Raw genomic sequence first — 25,163 nt, 5'->3', positions numbered from 1 at the left:
CTGAAAGCAATGAATCTGGGTAGGAACAAGACAGCAGCTAAGCAGCAGTGCCCAGATGATGCAAAAGCAAGATAATCTGGTGTAAAGGACATACTGAATAGGAGCCTGACTGTACTCTGCTTATATTTGCAGCTCAGAATTCATCATGTATGGAACCTGCAAATACATCTACCCTAACAATGTTTAAAACGCAGCTGAAAATTTGAAAGGATACAGAATGGAGCTACAGAAGCAATTGAGGCATAAGAAAAATGTGTCTCAATGAATGCTTAAAGAAACTCCGCAACTTAATGTCAAACTAAAATTTGTGAAATTATCATGGGATGCTGAACCTAAGACAGATTTTAAGCTAATTCAGAAAGCGTGGAAAGAGCCACTGGCTACAGGCTAATGTTAAGCAAGGTCACACTGGAAATTAAGTGAATAGACAGTGAAATATTCAAAAAGAAATAATGTAAATTTTGTTTTTTTCAAACTAAGTCTCAGTGACTTAATGGAAGAGATGCGTTATCCAAATCCAAGATATACTTTTATCAAAAAACATTGTTGGACTCAAATTTGAGTACTAGGTTAATAAATGAATGGAACACAATAGCCTGTGATTTTCTAGGAATTAATATGAGTGGTCTAACAGCTCTCTGTTTGTTTAAATTTTATGGAACTTTGGGTTTCAGAACTGGTTATTATAATATCAACTTGATGAAAATTCTCTCTGAATTTAATAAATGTTTAAATGTCTGCTACAAAATAATATGTTTAAATAAAGTCAAAATATACTGGACAGAACAGTAGACTTCATTTATGCCGGATGTTAATTTGTTCCAGTGTTTTTAACTGCTCTTGAAGTAAAATTTCTCACACTGATCATATCATTTATCATGTCCTGAACACAATATCTCTCTGAAATTGTTTGAGTTATGGCACTTCATGTTCTTTTCAGTCACTGTACCAGAACATAAGCATCTAATTATGAACTCTTTAAATATTAAAATGTTCTGCAAGTACCCAAAAAGTCTAATTCCATTTTAAGATAAGAAAAACAGCCATAACACAGACATTTCTGATGACTTTCAACTGGATTTTTAGAATTAGAAAAAAAGTCCTCAATTTTAGTGATGAAATAATCCTTTATCCTTTTTAACTTCTATTACAAACGAACGTCAACTGTTTGTTTGTCCTGCTCTCTATATTAGACATTTTGAGAAAAGCATATTTGTGAAATTATTTCATAACAAAATGAAATTTCAACATGGCAATTATAAGCTTCTGTTCTATCTTGAAAACTATCAGCAAATAATGTAGCTGTTCACTTTAATGTTTCTTATATAAAAGCATGTATGATTATGTCAATTAATTACTTAAGCTAAACACTGTAATTAATTTTTTAATGTGAATATTTTTCTTATTGGAACTTTGATCTGACTAGAGGAGACCTCCATTAATATGCATGAAGAGAGAATACAAAGCGAAAGACATCCAGTCTGGCAATTCAGAGCTGTGTGTTTAGTTGATGCCTTACAGTAGCTTTCAAGTTAAAAAAGAAAAAAATCTCATGTGACTTTAATGCACTATTTTTCATCTTGTTTAACCTTTGACATCATATTCATCAGGAACTTATGAATGTTCTTTCAAGGGTGAAGAGACTGAAGAAGAAACATTTAAAAGTTCTTTGACAAAGGCCTTGTCTTCAACAATGACTACTGTTTCTGTGTTTTAGCGTATCAGTGTCCAAAAATAGCAGATAATTATAAACGTAGGGCAGCATGGGAGTATAGTCTTTCTCACTGCCAATCATTATGAAAACCAAGATATTTTCTGTTGTATCTATATTAAAAAATGCCAAAACATATTAATTTCACAGTTCTATTCTTAGGCAGTTACATATGTGCACATTTTCCATTATTACAATACTATAGAAAAACAATATACTTTCTTTTTCTTTCTTTTTCTTTTACTTCAAAGTGGCTCTCTCTGCAATTTGCACTTTGAGTGAAAGGAATCATTGGCACAAAACCGAAAACATGGTACAATAGTAGAGTATTCAGTTGTAAGACTTTAGCATAGGAAAGGGTCCTTGTAATTTGAAGGTAAATTTAGGAAAACAATTCTGTGGTTACCTCTTGTGTAAGTCACAGTACCTTAATGTGTACTGTGAAAAAACAAAGCCTAGAGTTTTCCTGAATAAGGTCAGACATATGTACACAGTAAAGTACATATATTAGAGACAGGAGTTTCACTCTCAAAAGGATCTTATAATTATTTGCATTTTGGACCAGTCCTCTTCCTTTTGGAATTGGTCTTTTTTATAATTGAAATCAGAAAATGAAGGAAGCTCCTTAAATAGGGTATATTCAGGAAACACTGTCTAAATCCAATAGCAATTCTAATAAAAAATGGGGTGAGATTCTCTGTTTTGTAAAAGTTACTGCAACAAACTTGTCTTCTTACATAATGTTAAGGTTCATTGTTTTACTACAGTTGGAAAAACAGATGTAGGGATGGAGGAATAATACTCAAACTACACAGTGCATTTGCAACACAAGAGAAAAAAACAGGATGCCATTTCTGCAATGTGCTGTGTGACTGACCTATCTTTCTAAGCACGGCTCTGTTGTCTTTTAAAAAGTTTTATGAAGCAGGTTTCCACAGGGCTCTGCTGACATCAAGAATCTTGCAACATCAGAAGCTGAAAATAGAATGTGTTCTTAACAAAGTGTTTACAGTGGAAATACTGACTTTGAAGATGAGAAGTGCATGAGTAGATCCAAAGGCAAGCAACAAAAATGATCAGTGATTGAAAGGAGGGGGAGTATTTACTTGTATAAGAGAAGGCTGTGAGGGAACTTAATAAGAGTTCTCCTGTCTTCAAAGGACAGTGGCCAGGCAAGAGATTTCTATAAGAAAGGAATAGGCCAAACAGTAAAATGGCAATAAATGGCAATAAAAGTGAGCCTGGCTAGATACCAAGAACAGAGTTCTCAGAGTAAGAACAGTGAAACACTGGCAGAAGAAGGGAGATGAGAGAGTCCAAAAATCAAAAGCCTTTAAATTCAGACAAGCATACTAGGGATTACAGGAGTGCACAAAAGTGGTGAACCTTCCTGAATCCACTGCAGCCTTACATTTTCAAGCAAATCCACACAGCCACCAGAGCAAATACAGTGAGAGTTGGCCAAACATGCACAAAAAAAAAAAAAAAAAGAAAAAAAAAAGAAAAGTGGTGTGGTTCAGCAAATTAACAGTTGTAAGAAATAAACAAAAGAAACATGAGGGCCAAAGAGCTGTGAAAATGACTTTGGAGAAGCCAGGGTTGGCTGAGAAAACTCTCTGAACAGTATAAACAGTAGAAGAGAATGTCTGTAATGGAGGGAGAGGCAGCAGAGCTCTCATGGTTATAGCTGTTGGAGGCTAGATCATACAGCTACCCATTTCCTGACAAATCCCTTTGCAGATGTAATGATTTTGATAGCATTTCCCCATTGTGGTATTCTCTAGCACTCGCTAGAGTGCTAGATGGTGCTTAGTCCTTTCAGGTCCGTTCTGTGCTAACCTCCTTGTGCAATCAGAAATGAGTTGGGGGAAGCCAACTATCTGCACTGAGCATCTACAGAGACATCATCAAAGCAAGCACTTCCATTTGCACTGGTATTCCTGAGACACTCTTGGCTTCTTAATTGAACTCCTGCAGTTAAGATACACATACCTCTCATGGCTCCTTATCCATCTCCAGCTTGACTTCTGAAGAAAGGATCCCTAAGGTCTTAAGGCCAGCTTGTCATGTTTTAAAATAACAATGAACCTCCATGACTTTGTGGTCTTCACTGGCAGAACAGACTCAAGATTTTAACACTGTGGTATAAAAACAGCCTATAAAGCTAAGAAAAGCAAACTACAGGAAGTATTTTTACAAAACTATCCCTTTTATTTAGTTAGAATTTAAGCTGGCAATCTAAATTGTGAATAAAACCAAGCACTGCAGTTAATAGGCCACACAAGAATAACAATGGATAGCAATCAAATTACAAAACTCTGGCTAATATCCTTACTTTGACTCTGCAGTGACCCTGTCCATCTTCTTATTGATTCATGACATCTGTGAATATAATAAATCTTTACTGTTTCAGCTCCTCTTTATTGTTGATTTTATTAAAGAATTGTGAATGTGACTCTTGCTCTTCAAGGATGGAACGAAACTTTTTGCACAGCTGTCTGTGTTTAAAGAGCTGGTTCCTGATGCCCTTACTTAACTACTTGCTTCTGTTTCAAGAAGTCATTCTAATTAGGTCAGCCAATAAGATGCTATTAAATGAAAAAGAGGCTGTTAGACAAGTATTCTAGGAAAATCAGTTTTGAGTACAAAAAGGGTAATCTGCTTTTTGGTTTAAAAATCTCTGCTAATGAGTGCAGTCTGTTCAAACCTTCCAAATAAACAAAGCAGAAATTTTAGAAATTCTTTTGTATATGTCAGCTGTAACAACAACAGCTGATCCATAGAAATTACAGTCCTTGCAGCATGATAATCTAATTCAGAGATTCAATATTTCTGACAAATACCGTGTCAAAACCAAATCTACTCCAAAGAGTAGGATTCATAACACTGACTGATACAGGCATTGGGAGTAATGATAATGCTTGCAATCATAACAGTTTATATTTTTATGTCAGCATATTCAAATCAGTTCCTTCATTCCAGAACAGATGTCCAATTTTATACACTCTGTCCAAGCCTCCAACCACCAATATCTCATTGTCAAGCTCTGGAGCAATTCTCATATCCAGCTCATTGTGGTATGTGATAAAAGGTTTTGCCATAGCCCCACCTGAATTATATTCATCATAGTTTCAATCTCAAGGAAGCCCAGTTCATCCAGAAAGCTCCGATTATATGTCACAGTCTTTGCATGGATTATAAGCTTCTGCCTCACGTAGTCATTAAGAATTAAATCCAAATATCTCTGTCAATATCTAGTTTCCTTGTCATTGTGGCCAAAGTGACAATGAGGCAACATGTGTAGGCGTGGAGATAAAAGAGTTACTTCATAAGGGATAATACTCAGTTCTCCTTTCTCTGTTTTCCCAGGATTTCCCACTACGTATATTTCTCCCCCAAAAGTGAAACACATTCATTGAAAAGCATATTCACTGTGTTAAAAGTGGGTGATAATTTCTCCACCAAATGATAGCACTGCTTATTACTAACCCCATATTTTTGTTTCTGTCCTACATCATTGCAAAAAGAAACTGTTCCAAGGTATGTACCCCCCAACTCATACATTGCAAGAATGGTGCAGAAAAGTGAAGTGAAAGTTGCTGGCATAAAGCAGTTTGGCACGGTAGATTCAGAAAATCACACAATCATTTAGGTTGGGAAAGATCTTCACGATCATCAAGCCACATCATAGAAAACAATCTATTGGATATTTTTGAATGCAACATTGAAGTCCATGAAGCATTTTGGTTTCAATAAAGACACAAACAAAATCATCCTCAGAGTAAGAAATCTCCTTTCTAGTATTTTTCTCTGTCTCTGAATGATACAGGGCAACCTCTTGAATGTTGGGATCAGCTTCACAATGTGGTGGGGTTTTTTGTTGTTTTGGGGTTTGTTTGTTTGTGTGTGTGTGAAATCAGAGCAGAACAGAATTTTGAGTCAGCATAGGATCTGAGTGCAAAGTTTGCTGTCACAGAAGTGGAGTAGATTAGGGTAGTTGACAGTAGTAGGTTTTATTCCCATAAAGACAAGAACAGGACATCAAGAACAGCCATAAAAGAAAAAATAAAGAAAAGAAAAACAAGTAAAAACAAATATTTCTCATAAATTCTCATAAATTGTTAAGCAGTTCTTTTAAACCTACCTGCTGCATTTTGTGTTAAAATATGCTCTATGGCTACAAGTGGCAATGTGTCTGACTATGCTCATGCTTCAGCATGCTGCTGCATATCGTTCATGGGAATAGAACAAATTGCTGTCAACAGTTGAATACTAACTAAAAATCACAATATTCTTTTGGCAATGCATTTCCACTTAGAGTAATAACAGTGGTTTACAGTACAGTAATTATGTTGCCTTGAAATATTTAAATAATTTCACAAGATTTATATTTGTTATTTAAAAAATAAAAAAAAAAAAAAGAGAGAGAGAGAGAGTGAGAATTGTATAAAGATCCTAGAAATTGGTGGGTAAAGAACCCTAGTGGGACCAGGAGTTGTAATGAATATAATTTGACTTTTTAAAAATGCATAATTCATTTGGGAGAGTCTTTTCTGAATTGGAGTTTTTTGTTTTGAAACTGAAAATATGCTTTTCAGCCTGACACTGATGAATATCAAAGAGGATGCCAGGAGTTCATTCAGAGAATATTTAGAGAATGCAAAACCCCAAATCCTTATTTATTTATTTTTGCTGCACACCACAGTTGACTGGAAATTTCACAAAAATAGCATAATCAGTACTTAACTGAGCAAACAGTGTTGCTTTTTGACATAGATTTTACTTAATCTTAGTTATCTTAGTTCACCATGTACCATTCAGCAGTACCTCAAACAGTTATATATACATTATACTTTCTCTAATGTACAGCAGACCAAAATCCTTTTCCAATTACTTGAACTCTGAAATCAATATTTAAAAACCCTAAGGATTATAACTGTTTTTAAAATGTCATAAATAGAACCAGGAGGTAGCCTGGCTGAACCTAGCACTCATCTGTCAGTGTTACAGTTGTAATTTATGGCATCTCCAGTTCAATTCAGGTACAACAGACACTTAGTAGACATTACAGAGTAGGAGCCAAAATAGTGATATTAGGGTAAGCTCAAGCTAGTCCACAAATTTCAGCCAATATACACAAAATTAAAGCATGCTACATAACAGAAAGTAATTAATTGATTTTAGTAAGATTAATGAAAAAAATCCCACTTAGTTTAAAGGAGAGTTCTGTGTGAATTATAGAATGAACAATTATTACTGGTAAGTCATTATTAAGAGAATTAATTACAAGCAGCATTAATTATAAGCAGTACAGAACAAGAAAAACTAAGTCTTTCAAATGAAATAGTCCTAATGTGGAAAAGAATGTACAAGTTAATAATAAGTGAGGTTAGAATTGTCTAGAAAATCATTCTTGTAGTTATGTATCTGTATAAAATCTTTCTGCCACCAGAATTAATGTTTTCCTGTTTGAAAAGTAAGAATCATTCTTTTTTCATAATGAAAGAGAAACTGGTGAAAAGACTGTCATTAAAAATATATATATTGTTGAGTTAAACAAAGAAGCAATATAGAGTACTAAATATGTCTACATATGGTTTTGTCACTGGATTTTCTTACTTTCTTCACATTTTAATAATGATAACATTATTTTAGTCTTCAGCAAGTTGCCACAGATCTTTCAGCAGGAAAATATACCACATTATTTATACTGCAACTAAGTGATGTTCTATGAATTTTAAACAGTAAAATTTAGGAAGTGTTTATTGATATTAAGAAGTTTATTCAGTTATCTAATGCATTCATGCAGTTATCAGAATAATCAATGAGTCGCATTAAAGAAGGTAATTTGCTTTAGGAAGATGACAGTTCAAACTATAATTTTGACATATATGCAAAATAAAACACAAATTGATTAGGCTGATTTTCATCACTCAGTTTAAGTGCAGAAGCATTGGTGCACCAATTTATTTACCTACCGGCAGAGGCTGGATTTCTGTCAGTACTATCACCTATATAAAACACTGTCAGCCTGGGCCCAGGGACATGAACACAGCAGGGCAAACAAGAAAAGACCAGTACAAATATAACCATGAATAATGTATGTCACTGCCTGTGTATACCCACTTGGTTCAAGGGAGAGAAAGGAGAAGTGGCTCAGAAAGGTATTTCCTTTACTCAGTCTGGAATTTCAGTTAAGGAAGAAGAAATGATACAGCACTTTCAAGGAAAGTAACTTCCTATCTTTGTCTTAAATGCACTATTAATTGAAAAGTTGATGCTGAAAGAAATCAGTAGCCCTATAGTATGTCTATGTTAGTAGTTTTCTTCTATCATTTTGTCAATCTGTCATCAATTTTTCCATTCAAAAGGCTGCAAAATCTAAATACAGAGGAAGAACACAGTATCTTACTATCAACTAGAAGAAGTTAATTTTATTTGCTTTAACTTAAGACCCCAGGATTATCCTGAACTTAGTTCATACAATATATCCTGCACAGTTTCAAAATGGCTTAACAACATGATTTATCTGGGCTCGCTATCTTTTCCATAGCTGGATGCAGAGTATAAGATTTGTATTTTGGTGAAACCATTATTTTTCTCAATCAAGTCCAGATTTTATTGTTTTATTTTGGTCCTCAGGAACGTCCCACTGAATCAGATACATAAAAGCTTGTCAAAGGGAGAAAGACTTTCAGACTGAACACTGATGGAATGAACACTGTACCGAAATTTGGTCTCTGATTTTAGTTGCACTGTTCTCTGAGCTGTTCACATAACTTATGTCTCCTTTGACAACAGCTGCTATGGTACATAGCTCACTGTCACAATCAGGGTGGTCTCTATAATGGACAAGATTATCCTTCCCTAAAGACTATGAAATCCCACTACTTGGAGTGCAGATTTCTTGCTGTCACTCTCCAGGTCTGATCTTTAACAGAAGTAGATAGTTTGTCACATTAATCCATGCTTCACCAGCTAAGCTAAGTTTAACCCACATTTCAACTCCCAAGGCAAGGCTTTCATGACGACAACTAATGTTTAACTTTCCCTTCTAAATGCATACTTTATATATTGTTTTTTCAAAAAACATTTGTAGTGCAATTGGGTAGAAATTTATATTTGGCAAGGCAACTGAAAAGATACTGTTGAACTATCTCCTTAACCCCCTTTTCTGCTACATGAAGAAGGTCTCTATAAAACTTGAATGAGACAAGCATATTTGTATCAATGAAAAATACTCAAGACACCTTAGATTTGCAGATGGCATTATCTTATTTTCTGGAAAGATCTGAGGCAATGTTCAGCACTGAACAAGAGCAGAAAATGTTGACCTTGAATGAATAGGTGCAGAAAAACAGTTTTAATACAGTTATAAAAGAAGAATACACTACAACTAAGAAAAATTAGAAGTTTAGACCAGCTAAGCAGATTAGGCTGACAATGTAAGTGGAAAAAAAAAAAAAGGGGGTTTAATAAAGAGCTGTCAAGAATAACAGAAGGAACATTAAGTTCAGTTTCTGCTTAGAAGATATTTTGTGTATCCCTGTATTCCTACCCAGAATTCTTGAAAAATAATGACCATCACCAAGATCATAGGAAGGAAAAGAGAGAAGAGTCTGCCATCATAATGAAAACCAAATAACCTTAAAAGAAGAAAAGGAAAATCAAGATATGACAATTCAGTAATTGTCTAGGAAGTAGACAAAACAATGAACAGACAATACTGGAACATAAGCAGAAGTTTAAACCATATGCAAGCTTTCTAGTGGATAGTTTCCTTAGGTGCCAAGTCTAAAACTGATCCTAGCAGTGAGAGGCATGCTTCCATCATAAACGTAAAACACTGTTGTCCCAGATGAACTCATACACCTAGCCAAACATTCTGCATAGACGTATAAGAAATGCTTAACCATCAAGCAAAACAAATAGGTAAAACATGTTTAACATAAAAACTCTTGAATTCAGAAAATCCTGGTTAGCTCACTTTATATTTGAACTGAACAAAGGGACCAATGTCACACATGAAGCTGAATGGGCCACAGGAGTACATCATCCAGAAATTCCTTTGCCAGAACAGGACGCAGATTGCATGAAAGTTTGCCAGTAAAACAAGAAAATGTTCCTAGCAGAGCTTTTCAACCTCTTACGGATCAAAATTAAGCCTGGTTGATTTGTTGATAGAATTTCTTCCAAAATGGAAAATTTTGGACCAGACAGTGAATACCTTGGTAAATACTCTCAGTCTCTAAATGCTTCATTAATGCAAACTCCCATGTATACTTCCTCACAGGTAAGGCCGCACTGGAAGAAGAGTATCATTGTTTAGAAGACATACACAGAGACATACTTGATCTAGGTTCTATACCAGTGTGCAAAAACTGCCATGGATTGGAGGAGAAAGGTGTTTCACAAGTGCCCTGAATGGCACCTGATTTGGCTGTGCACTGTGTCTCAAACACAGAGGAGTGAGGGACCCCAGGAAAAATTAATGTTGAGAATAATTCAATAAAACCCATGTAAAACTCCATATAAAACATTTTTCTCTCTCAGTCCCAGAATACAGATCACAATTTCAGTGTCATGGGTGTTCATTCATAGTAGGATGTAGGCTTCAGTAATAATTTAATTTTATAAGATAGACAAACATAATTAATAGTTTTCTATGTGTTCAAAACTATTTTAGTTGGGGCTTTAGGTAACCTACCTAGTATAAGATATCCCTGCCCATGGTAGATGATTGGTCTAGATGATCTTTAAAGGTTCCTTTCAACCCAAATCTTTAATCCTATGATTACAGCAAGAAGTAGCCTGCACAGCAACAGGAAATATAAGTTTATATATATATATATAAAATATATGTATTATATATGTGTGTGTGTGTGTGTGTGTGTGTATGTATATAATTTATATATAACCCTTCATAGTGACCATTCACATGATCAAGGGCATAACTTTTAGATTCTGTCTTACAGCTATACAGTAAAATCAACAAGGATTAGAATAAAGTTTTAGGGGATTGCAGGTTAGGAAAAAGATCACCTTCTGGAGTTGTGATCTTCTGTATTTGTAAGCAATGAAAGTTAAAGGCCATCTCTCCATCCTCCTGAGTCTGAACTCAGCAGCTTCAACAGTGCAGGCAAGATGGAAGGTAGGCACAAATGTGGTAGTTGATAGAAGATGAAGAAATAAATGTGCTTAGCAGATATTAATTCAAAAGAATTACCTTTTTCCTCCCTTTTTTCTGGTCCTCTAGAACCCTTTGTCATTGTGTCGTTTTTGATTTCACAGTCAAGTAGCTATAGTTAACACTTATTTCCAGTTCTAATATTTAACCCTAGTTAAGAGCATTCTTTCTCACTTTCATCTTAAATTGGAGGGGTGTGTGGGGAAGAAGAGTGGAGTGTTTAATCACTGCTACAAGCATGTCTTACCTTTGCTAATACCTTCCTAGGCAATTATCCAACATTTTTCATCATTTTTCCTATTTTATCCTACCAAGATGTTTCACTGATTTTAAGGAAATAGTCACACGAACTATCTGTTGGACTTAAGCTCTGAGTGGTAATTGTCAAGAGCATCCTGTATTAGTGAACTATGAAACAAATCTTTAAAACTTGTATCACTCTTCAGTTGTTAGACAAAACAACCATATTTTGTGCCCTACTTATGAAACTGAGAATTGATCATAAAAAACAACAACAACAACAACAACAAACTTTAAAAATATTTGCAGTTTTCAAGTTATAGCTGTAACCTGAAGATTTCTTCTGCAGTAGAAAATGATAAAAATATTGGCTAGCCAAAGGATACGCATGTCTTAAAAGAAACAAGATTACAAGCTGGCATGTCTTGGCTTAAGTTAACATCCTTTAATCACCAGACCATGGTGTGGCTCCACTACACTGGGTTCTTCCTGAATGCAGAAAAACAGTTCTGCCATTCATAAGAAAATCCCTCTTTCAACATTTGCCAGTAATTTAAATCACAGAGGACTTAGGAGCTTTGTGTATTCAGTCCCTGAACTTGGTATAGTTTCCCTACACAGCCTTGAGCAGATTGTTTAATCTTTGCCTTGATTTTCCTTGTTAAATGTGAACAATAATACTTATTTTTACAATTTGACTTCTTACTTTGGAAAACTCTGGGACAAAGATTTTTTTAGTTCCATTGGGAAAATGGAACCTCCTCTTCAATGAAACATTTACTTGAAATGTATGTAAAAATAAAAATATCTTAAGAAATAAGAATAATATTAACAATACTTTAATTATCCACTATTAAAAAAAAAAAAAAAAAGTATTTTTTTCCTTCTAAGGAAGATGTATGGCTTTGAAAGCATATATGAAATGTCAGTCTTTTATGGAAAAATCAGCTAATCCCTGTTAGTAGCCTAATAGTTTATAGACAAAACTAGATGCACGCATATTTTCTGTAGCAGCCTATTAAGAAATAAATAGTTGCAGCACAAGAAAAATCATTGCGGCCTAGTTGTTTTATTTAGAACTAGTGAAATATGTTTGGACTAAGTGTAATGTTAAGACCTTTGCAGGGTATTTTTTTAATCTGTGTAAAGACTTGACTAAACTATACAAAAGTATGGATTAATTTCTTTTTTTTTCCCTATCCTTTTATTGATAGAACTTGATGTTTCTGTCCTTAACTGAAAGTGTCTTGCCTGCTCATGTTTATGCAATATGGAATTTTTGGAAGAGAAGAAAAGAGGTACTGTAACATCAGAAGGAAACATCAAAGGACTAGTGGCAACATCTTAAGGCTTTTATCAAAGTAGTGAGGGAATGCATTAAAGCAACAATATATGTAGCTTACAAATGATAGGACTATCAAACTCAACAGCATGTCTGATGAACATAGAGGACACAATTTACATGCATTTTTTGTTTTAAAATAAAGATTCAAGCAGTGATTTTGCTTTCAAAACTGTGAGTGAAACAGAAAAAAAAAATAGACAAGTTTTCAGGTTGTGTCAATCAGTGCAGCTATAGTGAATCTGAAGGCAGCAAATTCATTTGCACAAGATGACGTTAGAATTTTCTGTATTTTAAAGTCAGTGTCTTCAATATAAATAAATATATGTAAGGCTTTCTATTCTTTCCTACTTTTTATGTCTGTATGAGATTTAGGAAACTGAGTACCAGAATCTAGCCTAATAAAGTATAGACCTCTTTCACTGTTCAGGACAAGCCTGTTATGATAAGGTGGAGTGTATCCTCAAAATATTCTTTAGTCAACCCTACTTCCCAAATGTATTTCAAGAATTTATCATTTGACTTCACTTACTGAGAAAATATATGTTGTTGTTTCCTTTTTATCCCTAAATTTTGCTTTTAAAAATTTTATTGTAGAAGTTGCAGAACTGGTGCAAAAGGCCACCAGTCTCTGGTAGCAGATAGACAACATACACAGACATGAAGACAATTAATTTCTGTATGAAGATATCTGACTATTTTGTTCATGAGAAGAGTACATAAGCAAAATGTTCTCAGTAAAGTTCTTGTGCATTATTACTGCTGGAACATTATTACAGGACTTATATTTTCTGGAGCCATTGAACTCCAGTCAAGCAGAACAAGAAAGAGAGAGATGGTGTTCAGAATCACTATTCTCCTTCTGCAGATCTGCTTCACCTGCTGTGATGTGTGACTGTGTAGGGTGATATTGGGATGCTAAGCAGCTGATTCCTATTGATTTGCATCTCTTACAACAGGTTTTGTGGATCTGCAGGCTGTAGGTTCACAGGCAGCTGCTAATCCATGTGGAGGTGAAAAGCAGTGGATAAAAATTAGCACAGGGACTTGGAGATAATGAATAGAATCACAAATCTCAGCTGCTGTTTTATTGCAAAGTGCTCAATAGAGAAGAAAAATAAAACAACAATGGTGGTTATTTGTTACTTTGTCATTCGTACTTCTTTTTTAATATGGGCATTTTCCTTTTCAGAAACAGGGTCTGAGGCTGAAAGAGACTGACCCATGTGTCCAGAAAGCAGAAAAATGTCTTGGGGCAAGAGGCCAAAATTCACAAAAAAATTATTATTCTCGAAAGTGGAGTTCTGTGGCTCACAAGAAACACAGGACGTTTGTTTATATATGGATAAGGTCCCCAGGCTGATTAATACTCACTGCAGCAAGCATTATTGTCTTTCTTTCCAATATTTCTTTCCCATAGCTCTTCAGTGAGACCAACACAGGATGAGTTTTGCCCATCTCTTCAAAAAGAAAATTCTCATGAAAATCTCTTCAAGCTCTCTACCCATTTACTCTACTTCAAAATGCCAGCAGGCCAAAGGCATCCATTAACCTAATTATTATTTATTAATTGTACTATAGCAACACAGAGACACAGTGGCAGAGTGTAAGCAGATAACAAAATAAGGTTCTTGTCCATCGGTATCACTTCCCTCTACTATCCTGGCAACTAAGCACCTGTAATCCTCTCGACAAGTGCAGCTGTACTGCACATTCATTCAGTAGCCATGTTGCTCCTAGGATCTTGTAATGTACCAGAAATCCCTCATGCTATGTATTTGGAAAATTCAGAACAAAATTTTCATCTCTGCCCCATGTCACTAGTTGCTCAGGAGGCACAGTCCCAATAGTTATAATTACCAGTTTCACCATGTGTCAGAATTCCTGCTCTTTGAACATGACTGGAAATTTCTGAGCTCCTGGAGTGCGACTCTGATTTTGAATTAAACTTTGAAAGTCTTGTTTCTGTAGTACAGGTAAAAATCCAATATATAAAAATCCCTTTGTAAAAACTAAGGAGGTCAAAAGGGCTGAGAAATTTGACAAACACCTATTCTTGACTATCTATTGGAGAGCTAGATTAGGATCTCACAGATTTATGAAAGAAGTAACAATAAATACAGCTCTGAACTAACAAAAAAGAGAGCAGGAATGAAAGACTGGCAATCTACATTCAGTGTCGATTGATTGCCTCATGGTTCAGACCTCTGTGCTTGTGGGACATCATGTTTTAGAAACATTCATGCAGATACCCGTCAGAGAGCATGATACTCTTTTCAGTAGACTTACAGATACACTTGGCAAATGCTAATGAAATAATGTCAACTTTTTATGAATATTCAAAGTGCTTTTGTTAATGGAAAGAAAAAGGCATTAGAATAGCTAGCTATTATGTAGGCTGGCACCAGCTGTTCAATTTTTCTAACAAAAAAAAACCAAACAGTTGTGTGTGAATTGTACTACTCACAATAGTGAGACAGAGATAGGAAGGAGGTAGGTAGACACTACAAACATTTGCATCCTGTTTCAAGCTTCACCTGGAACACCACAGTTATTCAGTTATTGTAGTTACCTCTACAATCTATGCCACATAATGTAGTATTTGCCTAGTAGGAGTGAGAGCTTAAGAATTAGATAATATACATAGACTTTTTTTTCCAGATCACACTGGGTTTGTATATCTGCATCATTCAGTATAGGAATCCGTAAAAAAAAAAAAACAGCACTGTGATCCAAACAAAAAAAATCTATATATTGTTGTCCATTTATAGGTTAGTTTTGATTGAAAATGTTTTGTGTAGTTTTATGTTACACCAACAAATACGTCAGAATGGATATGATTTCTGAAAAGTATAGTAAACAGAAAGGAACGGTTACTTGCACTTAAAGAGTGGGTCCTATTCAATAGAAAGCATAGCAGGTGAGCTGCTGTCCATGAAAATAGCTGTTTCTGGCAAACTGAACTGCCCTGCAAATGGTGGCTTTCATTTTTAGTTGACTGCAGTCTGAATTCAGATCTGTACAAAAATACAAATGCAGATCTAAACATTTGGCCTACTTTCTCATATTTCTCCTCTAGATGAGCAAACAGAAATAAAACTTTTAGAGTAGGAAAAAAGGTTTCGTGTATTTAAGTTTTTTGATTATTTTTTTAATTATCTTCTTAAGCTTCGACATGTATTTTTATAACCACAAATGAAAAAGCAAGCTCTGCTGTGATTACTGGTATTTGTAAACTATCTTTCAGCTCAAGATGAGGGAAAACTCTGCTTTTTCTGTCTGCTTCAAATCGCAAGATTAGTTCCCTGCTTGATCAACAACTTTCCATTAGAAGGAAAGAATAGCAGGACAGCTTTACTGATAAATCCATGAATGCAACTAGGAGAATGGCAAAAATAAAATAAAATAAAATAAAATAAAATAAAATAAAATAAAATAAAATAAAATAAAATAAAATAAAATAAAATAAAATAAAATATCAGTAAGCATAACACATACCTAAATAAAACTCACCCAGATTCCTGAAGTGTGCAGAACCACATGAAGTCAACATTTTGGGGTGGGTCAGCCACCACATTATTAATTCATTGTTCTTACTCAGTGAAAACAAGATGGAAAACCATCATGGGCTTTTTTTACACCCCTAATGATCAGATTTAATGGATCATAATGGAAAGGGGATTTTATTTTCTACTGTGTAGCTTCACAGGATGCAAGCATTCTGTTAGTCTCAGTTTTAGTTGTACATAGGGCAGAACACCAGCTGACAGATGGAAATAGCAATCCTGACCTTACTTTTGAAGTAGTGGATCAGTGCACTTCACACAGATGCAGTGGAACAAAATATTCAAACTCATGCCCATAAAGAGGTACATTTTACTTTTTTTCTTTAGGACTTTCAGTGTAAATGAACTGATTCTTATAAGTATGAAAAGTCAGCACCATGGAAAGGCATACAGGTTACCAAATACAATGGACACTGGCTGCTGCCAGGAACTTCTGACTAGGTTTCTAAATATGAGTTTAGAGGGGGAAGCCTGGAAATAAAAAAATAAAATAAAATAAAATAAAATAAAATAAAATAAAATAAAATAAAATAAAATCTTATTTCATGCTTTAAAGGCTAAGGCAAAGGAAGCCAGCATTAAATACACTATTTTGCTGCCCTAGAAATCAGTTCATGCAACTGAGGAGTCTGTGCTTGGAATGTCTTAGTCAAAATTAATTTAATTAGTATGCTAACTCATAGATTCAAGTGACATGTAACATGAATTGTGTAGTAATATTAATCAGATATTGTTTTGGTATAATACTGTTAAATATGAAAATCTGCACAGCTTTTAAAAAATATTCAACGTTAACATTCAAATCATTAAAGGAAAAGGGAGTTAAGACCTAATCTCTTGCACCCTGGCTGCTGATTGCAGTTTCATGTTTTGTATGGATAAAAACAGTTTAAGAAAATGTGAGAGTCAGCAGAAAAAGGAACCAGGTGATGATCTTTGCTACTCAAAAACAGGTATGACTGATGCAGATGGACTAGAGTTCGTTTGCAGAGTACTTTACAGTCGTATATGAAACTGACAAAGGGTAATATTTCCAATCACACTGTTAATTTGTTTGAGAACTGCAATAGGTTGGCAGTTTGCTAGAAGTTCTTATTACAGTATGCTATCTTGGTGTTTGTAGGAATAGCTGAAGTATCACTTTAGCAACTGTAATGTAATTTTGTAAAGTCAAATGTGAATATGAAGAACAATGTGTTTCTCATTTGCAATCAACAGAAAAAAGGGGAACTTCATTCCATGCCCAGGCTCCATTTTAGATACTCAACTTTTGCAGAAGCCAATAAAAATAGATTCCTAAATAGACCCTAAGTATACTTGTGGATCCATCTCAATCCTGTCTAGTGAATTGAATGCATGTATCTCTAATCAGAGTTTGATTTGTTGAAATAAACTTAAGTTCCTTAAGAGTTGTTTTGCTTTCAGAAATCTCACTAACCTTAGTCAACTTGAGCCAGAATAGCAATGAGCAGTGCATTCCAGTTTTTCTATTTGTTTCAAACAGTAACCATTCTGAGATATTCAAGAAAAGGAAGAGAAATTATATGATCACTTGAACAACTGTACAGATGATCCAAATAATGATTGGGATTTAATGAACTGAAAATTAGTGACTGGCAAGTTCCATCTGAATGTTGGTGACTGTGAAACAGGAAGTTCTGAAGAGAAGCTCTCTGAATGTGTTTTAATTCAGTATTTCATGACATTCACTTATAAATATTCCTCTCATACAAAGTCTGCCCATCTGCAATGATGAATTCTACAGATGTATAATGTTATATTCAAATAAATTTATGTTAAATAACAAAGTTTATATGATACCTTTAATTTCCTTGTAAGTTCTCCTTGCACCTGCTTGATTAAAAGAAGCAGTGGTACTTCCAGAATTCTAGTAGATGTTGAATATGTATGTCTTTGAAGCTACCTTATTTAATTTTATTTAATAAAGTTGTTGACATATTCCAAAAATGAAACCATGATTCTCCTCATTGTCACACACTCTTGGCTCTGCTCTCTAACATATAAATTTAACAATTTCTGCTCAGTTAAAATTTAAAACAAAATTTAATTGCAATGTTATGAAACCAGTATAACCAATGTGGAGAAAAATTATGAGACTAGTAGAATTAATATTAAAGAAAATCATTAAAATTAAAGTCTTGAGAACAAAATAAAAAAAAAATGCCTCTGCATAAAAATATTAAACAATGCTCATATAAACAGAAAATGAATTATTTTGATTATTTTCTGACATAAATAATTCTTGTAATTCTTATAATTAAATTTACAATAATTAAGTGTTATCACTATGTATGAGCTTACATTATTAAATGTAGCAGTAGCTTCACAGTTTGGTTCTAACCCCATTGAAATGCTTTTTATCATTTAAATATGATTTGGTGGAGGCAGAGGCTCTCCTGCACACTACTACAGACTATTTGATCTTTAACTTAACCCTTTGAGCATTTTGCAGAGTGAATATTAGTTGTGTGCATCAAAGAAAAAGAGAATTTGATGAATTCAGCTTGGTTAGAAAGTAGGAGTATGTCAAGTTGGTATTGCATTAGTATACCATTTATAAACTAAAATTCCTGTTGGTGTCTGTAACTGGTTGGACATCTTTTTGTAAGAACTTTTCTATGAAGCATGAGATTTACAGTAAACATCTGAAGCTACTGTAGCAACACACAGAGTATCTTTACCTCTGGGAAACACAGGCCCTACCAGAATGACTTATTGCTCAGAGGGGACAACTTGTATCTATCTTCTAGCTTTTTACACAGATTCACTTAAGAAAGAGCAATTTCAAATCTCAAGCCTTTTGAGATACCAAACAGCTCATTAGCACACCAAGCAACTCCTACCTCCATTCAAATAGATACCAGAAAACAGTCCTACTTGATTTTGCACACTTGCAGCAAAGTCACTTCCAGCTGCCAATGGTTTCACAGATAGACCAGAAAACAGCTAATATTTATATGGGCCAGCTTCATGACTGCTCATTTGCACCCAAATACCTCTGGTGGGGTAAGTACTTAGATACTGGTAACAAGGATTTTGTTCTCTCTTGGAGTTCTGTAACCTTTACAAAAAGACAACTTGAAAATTTTCTGTGCTGCTGTTGGAAAGCTTTCTTTCACCATCAATAGATATAGTACAGCCAATGAGCTAAAGACGTTATATATATACATATGATATATATATCATATATTATATATATCATATATATATATGATTCTGGAGTTACCTTTAAAGACGTAATAAAAGAGTAAGGTAAATGCCTATATTTTTCTTTATATGCTCATCCCATTGTCTGTGATTGTGCCTTCGTTAAATCTTGAGACATTGTAACTGAGTATTTCTATCCCTTTAATTATAGTTTATAGGGTATCATAATTTATGCAACAAAAAATTCAGCTGTTTTCACTGAAGTACTGCAAAAAAGTCTAATATTAACTACTGAAACCAAATAAAAACCACTCTTAGTTTGAGTTGATGCTGGACTCTAACGGAAAATAGGCTGAGCCCCCTTTATATTTTTTTCTAACAGGTATCAAGCCCAGATATTGAAGGATGATGAAAGATAACACACACACATACACACACACACAGACACACACAAAATGTCAATACAGACATCAGGCATCTTTTGTTTGCAAGGCTGAAAGTGGCTGCAAAACAGACTAAACTTTTTTTTGAGTCTGATTACCTTGCAAAACTTTCAGAACTTCCTCTTTCAGATTAGAGTGTGAAGTGTGAGACGTCTCTTCCCTCCTTCTTTCTCCTCATCCCCTCCCACAAGCTTTCAGCTATTGCTTAAAACTCTGGCTAAACCAGGAAGTTTGGAGGAGTATGCCAAAATAAATAAAATAATATTGAAATGGATCCAGCAGAAACAAGGAAGAAATTTATCTGAGGACAATGAAGGTAGATCCCCATGCAGGACTGGAGTGAAGTGCTGAATCACTTTGGGTAATTCCTGCTGCCTCTCTGGGAATTTGCCTTAGTTGAACGGATATACTCCTCAAGTTCAAAGTCACAATTCATTAAACAACCAAAAAGAGGAAAATGATTTTGTGCTGCATTATCTTACTTCACTCCCTGCAGCCCTTGCAGCGCATCCAGCCATGCAGAGGTGAAGTGGGAGATTCCAGCTATGTGCAAGGGACAGCTGGATTGATCAGCCTCTGAAGAAGGCAGACTTGTGAAAACAAGAGAAATGACAAGTATTTCCTACAGCATGTATAGCTTATGAGCCACCCTTGAGGGGTGGCTTCTGTTTGGCCCACACCTGGCTTGCTTCCAGAAGGAACATCAAAATGGAAAGTTTTGAACAGTCAAGTAGTCTATGTTAATACAAAATCTTAATAGATCCCAGTGGATCAACAGGGCTGTTTTGTGCATGGCTGTGCCTGATTTCACAAGTGCTCTTTAACTGAGTCATGGTATGATTATTGCTTGCAAGACAGAATTATTTTGGTTCTCACCCTAGTACGGACTACTGCCTACAGCCATGTGCCGCTTCCCTACCTTCAAAACTCAGCAAAATCTGTCCCTTTGGAACAAGGCCAGACACAGGCAGATGCAACCACAGTACTGCTGATCCCAGATTATTTACCATCCAGGTGGGTAATATATTCCTAAAGTCCCAAGAAGCTGCCAAAAGTAACAGAATGATCATGGAACATAACCCTGGACCTCTGCCTACATGCTGACTATTTATTTATATTTCTTCAAGGCAGCTCTGCAACACTTCAGAGACAAAGCACTCTTATATCTTTGTGTAAAAGGACCCTCACAACTGCAACTGCTAGGGAAAATTTACAGTCCTGTGCTTTTTTCTTTTTTTTTTTTAATTTTCCTTGATTTACAGTTGGACATCTAGATTATCATTCAGTCCTTCCAGTTGCCACAGAAATACTGGAATACTTCAGTGTATAGCTCTAAAAGAACAGATATTGACTTTGATGCCAAATTATGTGCTTGAGATATTCTTGTAAGAACCACAAAAACAACTCAGGAATGCCCCATGGTCTTAAATCACTTCTAGGCTTTGAAAATTCTTCTCAACCTTGGGCATATGAATTTAAGGCATTTGTCCATGACCATGTAGTCAAAAAGAATAAGTATGATTACATTCTTCAGATACCAAGTGATAATTATAGGTTTAGGGGATGAGAAGGGGCATTACTGTTTTTTCCTGTAGATCAATGAGTTTTATACTTCTTTCCCTTAGGGAAAAATCATCTATATTTAGCAGAGAGCATAACTGAAAATGAATATAGTTGTCTATACATCCATACACATGAACTTAACATTTGCATACACACAGATGTTGAAGTGCCTATAGTTCTATAATTATTTCATAATTTAATATACAAGAGATGTGGGGAATGAGTAGCAAACTCCCCAGTGTTAAACTGTGTTGTGCTGCAAATTTCATTTAAATATGATCTCACTCCAAGTTTGTCAGCAAAACTTCTAATGAACTCAACAGAATCTTTGTTTGAGGAAGCAGTGAAGACCATGTACTGTTTTATGCACTACAACAAATTTAATTTTAGAAAATGGGGAAATCTAATCTTCATGTCTCCTCAGAAAGCAGTATATTAAGTTAATGGTGTAATTTAAACCCAGTTAGCTATGGTGCAATGCTACTGCTACAGAGTACAATTGTTTAATTGTAATGTGGTCTAAATCCAAATGACACTGAAAAATATCACATTAACCAATTAGTTCCTGTCAAAAAAATTAAAAATAAAAATAAAATTAAAAATAAATACCACCACAAGTTCAACGGCAGTTAAAAAATTCACATTAAAATTGATTATTAACAACTGCACAGTTAATCCCTTCTGTACTTTCACTGTTCTGTGAGCCCAAAAGTTGGGCTGGGTGCTCAGGATCTCTCCCCAAGCCTGCCACCACCTCTGCAGTGACAGCATTTACTCCTGTGGTTTCTGAATGCAGCCTACGACCTGCCAGTTAGCCCTTCCTTCTGAGAAGCAAAGTGTGACAAGCAAAATGATCCTCAGAGCCCCTTACTCACCCCAGCTCCTTACTCATACCGTGGGTGACAGAGGTGGCTGGGTTGGAGAATGTCAGTGAGGCAGGGAGGGGAAGCTACCCAGCATTTTACGGATCCTGCTTTCCTTCGTAAGAAGGGTGGGGACAAAGTTTGCTTCTTAAGGAACTACAACAAATTCAGTTCTATATTTGACTTTCTGTAACTGCTAAAGACAATTACAGAGAGCAGTAGTTGTGTAACAGAAGCCTCATCTTACAAAGCACTTAGTTTGGAACCAAGCTGGAAATTTTAGTTATTACTTTAACAGATTTAAAATTCTCAGAAATAGATTTGAAAAGCAGCCCCAAAAGCTATAGCATAATAATATTCCATGTACCGAGACAAAATTAATATGAGATGAGATGACTCTTTCATCACAGCGGGTAGGCTCAAGAAAAAAAACCCTGAATATGGATCAAGGTTTTTGGTATTTAAAAAGGGTAACTCAGGTGTATGTGGTTTTGAAGACATGTTTATCTTGAATTGAGATTAAAAAGTTGTGTAATCAGGGTAGGCTCTTTAATGCAGTGATTTCCTATGAAGTATGAATATCTTGAAATCTTTTTTTTTTTTTTTTTTTTTTTTTTAAAGTAGCGCCTATATGCTAAAGCCTTGAGGGAATCAATTTTGTCTCTTTTTAAACCTAGTTTTTTATAACTGCTTTAACTGCTATGGAAGCAAATGTAGCTTTACATCTGAGTCTCATTTGGGAAGGTTCCATTTCTCTCACTGTGCATTATTCCCTGTGTAACATGAGTAAATGAATCAATTATGCCTTTGTAAAAGATGGTATACACAAGAAATGATACAAGAGCTACAGCTAACAACATTTTCCTGCTTTATCGGAAAGATGATAAAATACTTCAAAAGATATGACAAATTGCTTTGAATGTCAAGTTTATGGTATACTGAATAACAACAAAAGAAAGGAGGGTGAATTTCTAAAATCAGCTCTCAAATTTTATTAATATTAATGAAAGAAGTTATTAGTGCATCTGAACTCATCAAGAAGGAGATCCGATCCTGCAAGAAGTTTTACAGAGACAAAAACATCAGAGTGAGATAAAACACTTGGACAGTGTCCTCATCAGACATTGAACCTGAGGTTTTTTCTATTCTGTTGTTATTCTCACAGCCTTCTCTTGAGCTCTGCTCTATTCTGGGACAGTCCACATCCCCAGTGGACATTTAAAAAGATGAGATGAATTCAAAATTCTAAAACGCAGACAGCCTTCACCTATTTTTCTTTAATATAAATATGTTTTTGGATCCTAAAAGCATCATGGAGAGGATCATAGTGGCAAAGGGAACAGAGATGGAAGGCCTGGCCTTAAGGATAGAGAAGATAAATGAAGGAGTCTGCTCTTAGTTGACCAATGAATCTTAGTTACCATTAGTTACTTAGTTAGTTATTATATCTGATACAGTCTCTTTATTCCTGTATAGTTTTTTGTTTTCACATCACAGATTTCCACGATAAATGACTTATTAGGATTCTATTGACTTTTTTGTGCCAATCAGCACCCTGACATGGCCTTCCCTGAATTACAGAGCTAATTCCTTATTCTTTTGATTAGAGAATGCACTTTGTTGCAAAGTAAAAACACTTATGAAAAGAGGCCATCTCTTTCTCCTCCCAAGGCTACGAACATTTCCTTTCTTCACTCTTATTGTTAAATGAAAATGACATTATTGTGATATTTGCTTGCTACATAAACCTTTCATTGAAGATTCTTGTAAATCTTGATAAATATTATCAGCTCTGAGAGACTTGGAGGTATCTTAGTATATGACATTGTTGAGGAATAAAACCCAGAAACATAGACTGCTCTTTCTGAGTGTAATTACTGATAGTTTATGCCTTTTTATCCCTGATGCACTCCAGATCTTGTACCTAAGAACTTGAAAAAGTTATTTTTTTTTTCCCTCCTGTTTAGACCATGCTTTATTCATTTTTATTATGTTTTGTTTGTTTTTTTTTTCAGGGAAAAGTGACTTGCACAGCTGTTCAGCATGTCCATGACTGTAGGCTAGTATGGATACAGGCCCTGGTCTCTTCCTATGAGAATTCTTGGCAAAGAGACCTCTTTTCCAGGGAGGTCAGCCTTTGAAACAGAAGCAGAACTTCACCATCCAGGACTCCACTGCTTTTTGCAGTCTTCATGACTCTCTACTAAAAAGCAAGACAATGTTCAAATTCTAATCTGTCTAACCTCCTTAAATCTCTAGAGCTGTTCCTGTTCCCCCTGAAAGACAGGAACTGAGCATGTTTGAGAGACAGAGCTCTCTCAGCTCCTCTTCCTCTGCCTTTCTCCTACATGGGTAGTTCTGCTACCAAATCTAATCCATTTTCAGCGTATAAGAGCAATTCTGATAACAGTGGTAGAAGGAAACTTCTTTGTGTTCCTGGAACACTTTCTGTAGGATAACCAGGATCCAAACCATTATCCTGCCATATTCAGCTTGCTGCTTTTTATCTGAGGAGGGAGCAGTGGACATAAAGGCCAGGGTCACATCTGATTGCAGGACAGAAGATAGGGGAAGGAAGGAGAAGTGTATTGCTATTAGCACTTCTGGGAGAGAGAAGAAAAGCAAGGGCCCTCTGCATAGGATGACCTCAGGAATGTCTGGATCCCAAATTCCAGTCTGGGATCCAAGCTTGCTTGCAGATGCTAAAATCAGATCTTCAACCCTAAAGAAATACAGATTTTCTTTCCTATTCACATAAGAAGGAGATGTTTAGTTAAGCTTCACGTAATAAGTGCACTGTGATACCCAAAGCGAGAATAACAGTTTTACCTGTGAGAGCAGCTGCTCTTTTATGGAGGTTGATAGGTGAGAAAAGTGAGAAGTTTTACATTTCATTTAAAATTGAGCCACATAGCTTTCTAAATCAATATCAGTGCCCTCAAATCTCAGACCAAAAAATACCTGTCAAAAGAATAGAATGACTGTTCTCATCGTTCCAGCCATCAAAGTTATTTTGATCAAGTCTGTGTGTATTTTTAATAACGATTTTCCTCCTCTCCCAAAGTCTTGTTATTCACTTG

At 35.2% G+C, this 25,163-nt stretch overlaps 1 protein-coding gene across 4 annotated transcripts in view; it reads right to left on the bottom strand.

Annotated features, from left to right (window-relative positions):
• The window catches only part of TFEC (transcription factor EC), a 67,683-nt gene that overhangs the window by 40,526 nt on the left and 1,994 nt on the right, over nt 1-25,163 (bottom strand). The window contains exon 1 of one of the 4 annotated variants that reach the window (XM_085529038.1): nt 22,096-22,196. The exons of the other annotated variants lie outside the window; for them this stretch is intronic. The gene's annotated coding sequence lies outside the window, so the exon portion shown is untranslated. Of the gene's footprint in view, nt 1-22,095; nt 22,197-25,163 lie in introns of those variants that run through there. 4 annotated transcript variants of the gene reach the window in all.

The sequence above is a fragment of the Coturnix japonica genome, chromosome 1 (assembly GCF_054131305.1).
Source record: "Coturnix japonica strain WE chromosome 1, WE-NBRP24, whole genome shotgun sequence".
NCBI lineage: Eukaryota > Metazoa > Chordata > Aves > Galliformes > Phasianidae > Coturnix > Coturnix japonica.
This window is presented reverse-complemented; position numbering and strand designations above follow the sequence as displayed.